The following is an 8,618-nucleotide window of genomic DNA, read 5'->3' as shown; positions in this document are numbered from 1 at the left end:
ATGTTTGATCTATAATGATCAATCAAACTAATTAATTAGGATCAATCGGATGTTTGATCCTATCACGTTCAATCGAACTAATTCATTAGGATTGATCAGATGTTTGATCGAACATTTGATCTTATGACGATCAATCGAACTAATTCACTAGGATCGATCGGATGTTTGATTGAACATTTGATCCTATCATGATCAATCGAACTAATTCATTAGGATTGATCGGAGTTTGATCGATCATTTAAACATATCACGATCAATCGAACTAATTCATTTAGATCGATCGAATGTTTGATCGAACATTTGATCCTCAATAGAACTAATTCATTAGGATCAATCGGATGTTCAATCAATCATTTGTTCTTATCACGATCAATCGAACTAATTCATCAGGATCGATTGGATGCTCGATCAAACATTTGATCCCATCACGATCAATCGAACTAATTCATAGGATCGATGTTTGATCGATCATTTGAACATATCACGATCAATTGAACTAATTCACCTGGATTGATCGGATGTTTGATCGATCATTTGATTCTATCACAATCAATCGAATTAATTCACCAAGATCGGTCGATTGTTCGATCAAACGTTTAAATAAGAATAAGAAATAGAAAACTTCAATAATAATTAATAGGAGAATTTGTTTTCTTTAAAAGAAAAAAATAAATATTGATTTTTTATATAAAATAAGAATAGAAAATAGAAAAATAGAAAAAATTCACCAATAATTAATATAAAAGAAATAATGACATATTATCAGAGGATCGGAGGTGAATTTTTGGTAAATAATTTTTTTCTATTATATATGTAGGGTCAATAGCATTGCCCCAATATTTATAATTTTTTTTTTTTTTGAGGTGTAAATAGCGGCAACCCAAAAGTCGCCGCTATTGAGGGGTCATTAGTGGCGACTTTTTTTAGTCGCCGCTATTAATGGGTCATAAAGTCGCCGCTAATTAATTTTAATTACTTTTTCCCGTATCAATAGCGGCGACTTGAGGGGTCATTAGGGGCGAGTTTTTTTAGTCGCCGTTAATGACCCATTAATAGCGGCGACTTTATAGTTGCCGCTAATTAATTTTAATTACTTTTTCCCGTGTCAATAGCGGCGACCCAAAAGTCACCGCTATTGAGGGGTCATTAGCGGCGACCATAGAGTTGTCGCTAATGAGTGATCATTAGCGGCAACTCTATTGTCGCCGCTAATGATTTTTTTATTTTTATTTTTTTAATCTTTTCTTATGTCAATAGCGGTGACTCTACAGTCGCCGTTAATGACACTCATCAGCGGAGACTCTGAAGAGTCGCCGCTGTTGACTCTCATCAGTGGCGACTTTAGGGTCGCCGCTGTTTGGAGTATTATTAGCCGCGACCCCTGTCGCCGCTATTTGTGTTTAATAGCGGCGACCCATTTGAGTCGCCGCTAATGATGCTTAATAGCGGCGACTTTTAGTCGCCGCTATTGTTGTTGCTGCTAAATATTTTTTTTTTGGTTTTAAGCGTCCACTATTAGCGGCGAGCCAAAAGTCGCCGCTATTGATGGGTCATTAGCGGCGACTAAAAATAGTCGCCGCTAATGACCCCTCAATAGCGGCGACTTTAGGGTCGTCGCTATTTGTTTGGTCGCTAAAGACCATATTGCTTGTAGTGAAGGTTGAGGTAGCTGGCCATGACTACGTTTAGGCAATTGAACTCCTAAAATTTTAGGCATTGTAATTGTGACAATTGGCTGCACTTATAGTGCTAATCAAATTAATTAAAAAAAATTCAATATGATTTTCTTTTTTTTGAAAATAAATAAATAAATAATATTTTTATATGGACTAGTGAAAGTAGATAACTAAAATGTTAAGTGAGTCAGATGTAGGTACTTTGAAACAGTAATAGAGTATATTAGCAAGGGTTTTACCCGTTGCTAGTGTCGGATATAATTAGTGACGCAATTGATGGTTGTCGGCGATGGAAATAACTTACGATTACTTGTGTCGTAGCTAATGTTAATTAATTGAAATTCATATATAAATATAATTAATTTATGAATATATATTTTGATAGGAATTGTTAGTTCTTGTGTTGGCTTAATTAATTCAGTTCCAAAATGTAGAATCTATTATTTACGGTCTCAAACACTGATATAGAATGCTCAGAATCCAATCTCCACCGTTCATAATGTAGATTCATGTGTTATGAACGTCCCTGCAAAATTTCAACTCAATCGGACCACAAACGCCAATCGATCGGAGCTGTCGATCAAGACTGGACAAGCCGGGTCCGGACCGCAATTCCCCGGGTCCGGACCTCATTTCCACAAACTAAAATCTTGCTCCGCAAAGCCATGTCCGGACCACCCATTAACATGTCTGGACACCCCGTAAGTTTTAGGCCCAAAAACGTGATTTTAAGTGGATTAGGTCTAGGGTTTTGTCGGGGGTATATATACATCATTATAGAAGAGAGAGGTACGAATTTTCACTCCCAGAGAGTTCGTCGGAGGCTGTGCTAAGAGAGATCATATGTGGTGAGCGTTAAATTGAATCTCTTAAAATTTTAGTTATTCCTTTGATAAATCTACGGTTGAGAAGTCTATCGGAAGGGTCCGGTAAAGGAGAATCACGTTGAAGAAGATTGTGAGCAAGGAGACGAGTTGTAGGCTTGTCGATCTTACAGAGCCAAGGTCTTGCAAAGGGTTGTAAGTGTTCCTAGTGTCCGTAATCTCTGGATAATCTTTTGATAGTGATTTCCTGGGTTTGGCTGCCCCGGAGAGGTTTTACTTTTAGATCGGTTTCTAAAAGGTTTCCTCTTCGTAACCAAAATATCTGTGTCTGCCTCTTTATTGCTTTATATATTTTGGGTGATTGAATTGTTTATTGCTTCATAATATTAATTCCGCATAAATTGTGATAAACAAGTTTTTGGAGTCGGCATAGCGTTTTTCAATTGGTATCAGAGCGGGTTCACTCTGTTTGGATTAAATTCTTGAGTGAGATCTGTTGACTCTTGTTTGCTATGAATACTTCTCAATGAGAATATGATCTTATAAACTCCTTCAACAATTTGTTGGAAAAATTCACTCTTTTGAGACATTAATACGCAAATTGTTTGGGGGATTTTCAAGATCTTAAACATGTGAATGAATCTATTGTTAATGAATTGTCTGAATCACATGTCCTAATTGATTCTTTGAAATCTGATAAAGAATCTTTGGCGAATGATTTGTCTAAATCACATATCTTGATTGATTCTTTGAAATCTGAGATTTCTGTGCTTGTTGAAAAGTCTTTATCACTTGAGAATGAATTGAATGTTTCTAAGGAACTCTCACGAAATTTCTCTAATGATAATTTGAAAAGTTTTCTTTGTACTAAAGAATTTGTTCCTAACAAGCCTAGTATGATTGTTGATAATGTTGGTGCATCTACTTCACATGTTTCTAATGAGTCCTTGAATGTTGAGCCTGTGAATGTTAAAGAAACCAAGGCTAATTTTTCTAAGACTCCTTCAGTTAAACAAACTCAAGGTAGGTTTTTTCCTACATGCCATCATTGTGGGATTGTTGGTCACATTAGACCAAACTGTTGGAAATTCAAAGCTACTCCAAAGAAAGAAAATCATGTAGCTGCTCCGACTCTCCATGGTAAGAAAGGTAAGAAAATTTATGTTAAGCATCATGCATCTTACCCTAAGCTTAGAGTCATGCATCCTCATAGAAAATTACCTTTTAAAAGGTTTGTGCCCACTTGTCATCATTGTGGAAAGGTTGGTCATATTCGACCAAAGTGTTTTGATTTGAAATCCCATAAGCATAAAAGTGAAAATTCCTATTCTAGGAAAGAAAGTGAGGGTTTGGTCATAATGATGAGAGAAGTGCTATCTAGGCTAGATAAGTTTGAGCAAAGTCATAAGTCTAGAACTAAGATTTCTCAAGTGTGGGTTAGGAAGGATGATACCATTCACCCATTGAGGGGGAGTGGTAGTGATCTCACCTAAAGTTAGGTGAGTCAATAACATGCCTAGGATTGATTGTTTTGCTTATTTTGTAATATCCTAGAGCATGTTGTTTTTTTTATTGCAATTTTTTTGTTTTTGCTTTATTGTTTATGCACTGCATTGTTTTTGTTGTTACACTTTCTGTATGAAGAGTATATACATAATTGTTTTGAGATTCATGTTTTGAGGCATATTCATAAAGGATTTTTCAAGAAATTCATATATCATGATCTTTGAAAAGCTTATAGATGAGATGTTGTGTGCGGACCACCAAGATTTTTGTCTACTTGCTAATCAAATGTTCAGGAATGTGTAATATCTTGTGAAGACCTAGAAGTAGTTATTAAACCAAATCATTATTTTGTAGTGGGACCTATAAGATGTGATGAAAGTTTAATGCTAAAGGACATTCATGTCTTGCCTGTTGTAATCTCAATTCAAGCATGTTGTTTTGTTTTGCATTGCATTTTTCTTTGTTTTGCATTTGTTTTTCTTTTGTGAAAATTTTCAAAAAGACAAAAATATGTTACTTTGATTGTTTCCTTTTCTTTCTTTTGTCTTATGCATCTAAATAGTCCATTAATTTCTCATGTTGCTTTTTATGGATTTAATTCCTTACGTCTTGGAATGTTCTTAATATGCATGAGACGAAAATTTGTGTCAATGGACTTGTTTTTGTGGTTACCTAAAGCTTGAGCTTATGTAGTACATTTTTCCTATGCTTTATCTTTTGTGCACATTTAAGCTTAAATTGAGGCTTTGTTTCACTTTATTTATGAGGTCTGTTAGGTAACCATATGAGATTTTTGACTAGTCATATTTTTCAAATTGACCATATGCTAGTTGAACCTAGGGCTTAAAAATTCCTGCTTTCTCTTTTGTGATAACCACCAAAAGTTTAAGGACACTTTCTCAAAGAGAAAAATAAACAAAATAGTGAAACAAATAAAATCAAAAGATCATATTCCAAAAGGAATTTATTTCACTATGTCAAACTTGTGCAAAATATTTTACAAAGAGAAATGTATAGGATGAGAGTGGCTAGGCCCTAGTATGATAAAGTTTGACTTTTGATTTGATATACTTGTCAAAACCTCATGGTGGTGAAACTTTCCCCTCATTTTGTTAGTTAAAATTTTTTCTCTTTGGATGGCTTACACACACACCACATAAGCATGGGTTGAATGGAACATTTTTCTTTGCTTGGGTTAATCAATATGAGTTTCTTGTCATTTCTAGTCTCATGTATATTTTGCATATTTGGAGCATGTTTGGGATATTCATTGTGCAATACATGAGTCATTGATGTGTTATCATTTGTGTTCATTTGACTTTTGAGGGGGAGAAACATGTTTTGCATTTTTTAGCTTCTTGTTGATTATTGAGTCATATGTTGAGGGGGAGTTTTTGGTGATGTGTGTTCATGATCTTGCATTCTACGTCATTTTTTTGTGATCATGAGTTTTATTTCTGTCTTCTTGTTCCACATATGCCTTGATGTATTTTGTGAAGTGTTTCAGGAAACATGAAGACCTTTAGTCATTCTGTGACAAAAATGAGGAGTAAATATGGGGAGATGATGGGATTGGCTCGGCATTTTGGTTTTGTCACTGAATTGCCAAAGGGGGAGTTTGTTAGTTCTTGTGTTGGCTTAATTCAGTTTCAAAATGTAGAATCTATTATTTATAGGCTCAAACACTGATATAGAATGCTCAGAATCCAATCTCAACCATTCATAATGTAGATTCATGTGTTATGAATGTCCCTGCAAAATTTCAACTCAATCGGACCACAAACGCCCATCGATCGGAGCTGTCGATTAAGACTGGACAGGCCGGGTCCGGACCGCAATTCCCTGGGTCCAGACCTCATTTTCAGAAACTAAAATCTTGCTCCGCAAAGCAGTGTCCGGACCACCCATTAACATGTCCGGACACCCCGTAAGTTTTAGTCCCAAAAACGTGATTTTAAGTGGATTAGGTCTAGGGTTTTGTCGGGGGTATATATACATCATTATAGAAGAGAGAGGTACGAATTTTCACTCCCAGAGAGTTCGTCGGAGGCTGTGCTAAGAGAGATCATATGTCGTGAGCGTTAAATTGAATCTCTTAGAGTTTTAGTTATTCATTTGATAAATCTACGGTTGAGAAGTCTATCGGAAGGGTCCGGTAAAGGAGAATCACGTTGAAGAAGATTGTGAGCAAGGAGACGAGTTGTAGGCTTGTCGATCTTACAGAGCCAAGGTCTTGCAAAGGGTTGTAAGTGTTCCTAGTGTCTGTAATCTCTGGATAATCTTTTGATAGTGATTTCCTGGGTTTGGCTGCCCCGGAGAGGGTTTACTTTTAGATCGGTTTCTAAAAGGTTTCCTCTTCGTAACCAAAATATCTGTGTCTGCCTCTTTATTGCTTTATATATTTTGGGTGATTGAATTGTTTATTACTTCATAATATTAATTCCGCATAAATTGTGATAAACAAGTTTTTGGAGTCGGCATAGCGTTTTTCAGGAATAAATTACATCTTTCCTAATTTTAATTTTGTGAACATTCAGAATTGGTTGCCAAGAAGAGTGATGAGTGCATGGCGTGTAGCTGGGATGGTGCATGCCATGGAAGGATGGGATGAGCATCAGTGTGGTTACACAATGTCCAACATTGAGAAAGTTTGGCAAGCAACTCTTCGACATGGATTTCAACCTTTGATTTTCCCAACTCATCAATCAAAATGCTAGTGCCATTAGAATATTATGTATTGGTTTTTTTTTTTTTTTTTTTTGACATGTCCGTACAAGAGGGGGAGAGGGATTCAAACTAGTGACCTCCGCTTCATTAGGCGTAGTCTTAGCCGATTGAACTACCTCTTGAGGACATATTATGTATTGTTAATTGTTATATCTAGTTAGTTAATTAATGTTTAGTGGGTTTCGTTAATTTTCGTTAAAATATTATGTATCACATTACATTGATTTGAATTACTATAGGAGTATCATGTTTTTTTTTTTTTTTTTGTGTGTGTGTTTTTTTTTTTTTGGGAATATGAGTATCATGTATTGTAAAAGATATTAAGTGAATAAGAACAAATGTAGTCTTATGGCTTTATTTGTGGACGTAGGTCATAGACCGGATCACGTAAAATCTCTTGCCCTTATATCTATTTATTCTACTATTATTTTATTTTTCCATTTCAATATGTATTTCTTCAGTCATGACTTCTTACTAAATAAATAAAATAAATTATATCGATTATGGACACTTACAATCTGTGTAACAGATTTAATAATATGTAAATGACTTAAAATGGAATTAAACTACTGTAAATGGAAATTGGGATGAAAGAATTGAATTTGTATTAGCAAAATAGGCATTCAAGGTGTCTGGCTCCTCCTTTTATCAAAATAAACTGATTACAACTTGAATGCCTAATACATCTCTTGGGTCTTGTTTATAAAGACCCTTACAACTACAGATCAAAACCATAAACCTTTGGATCATACCAACCATAATATGGTAGACCCATTACAACTCAAAGTTCAAAGGCTCACTAACCTACCAAGGCTAAAAGCCCATTAACCTAATATAGCCATTACAATCTGAGATGATTCTGTCTAGGTTACCCATTACAATCTGAGATGATTCTGTCCTTATGTTGACAAAGGGCTTGCTAGGAAAAACTAAATTTTCATTTGTTAGCAATTGATGAATTAAATTTTGAGAATCACCAATCAATTTGAGTGAGATAAAATATCTTTTACCTCAATTTTTATGTGGGTTAAAGAGATTATTGCATATGAAATATTCAATTAAAATTGTGAATAAATTATAGAGTCAATCTTTCAATTCAGGACTTTTATTATGATAGTATGATAATTCGCGAAGTTTAAGATGCTTAAGTGTGAAGTTAACAACTAATTTTCTTCCAACTTCTTCGGCACACAAAAAACACCCCTTCAAAAAGTTCGTCAAACACCACCGACTCAATGCTCACACCAAAAATATCCATACGAATAACTTACTTAAGAATCTCTTGAACAACAAGACCAAACCAACACATGAATCGGTCTTTAAATTAACTTGCAGGCTGTAAGCTTGGAGTAGAGATTTTTGGCAGATTGGGTCATCCCAGCGTCAGCCAAAGTTGATGTGGCCAATTTTTTTTTTTTTTGTTAAATAATGTCAAATATTTTGCTTGCTTTTTTAAAAAAAAATAAAAAATAAAAAAATTGAAGGAGTGAAATCTAAATTTGAAGTATTAACACTAAATTTGAAGTATTAGCATCAAATTTGAGGCATTAACACCAAATTTAGGATGATTGAATCCCTTTTAGGTGATACAATCCCTAAAGGGTTAACCTGTTACCCCTAAATTTTAGTTTTGAATCCAAAAAAAAGGTTTTGGGGCATTAAAAATTAAATATGAACTCATAGAAATTTAACTAACAAAAAAAATGACAAAATTTCTTTTTATTATTATTTTTTAAATATATGTCCTATGCTAGGTTGCCCGCATTGCTGGACTCGTAAGCCTGTAGGCTGTAGCACACAATTAAGGAGACCATACCCGTTCCGTACAGTGTCGCGTGTTATAATTTTGTGGCTGTGCTTCTCAAATGATTAATTATGGGTCTGT

This window comes from Corylus avellana, chromosome ca1 (genome assembly GCF_901000735.1).
Source record: "Corylus avellana chromosome ca1, CavTom2PMs-1.0".
NCBI classification, from domain to species: domain Eukaryota; kingdom Viridiplantae; phylum Streptophyta; class Magnoliopsida; order Fagales; family Betulaceae; genus Corylus; species Corylus avellana.
Note: the sequence above shows the minus strand (reverse complement) of the source record.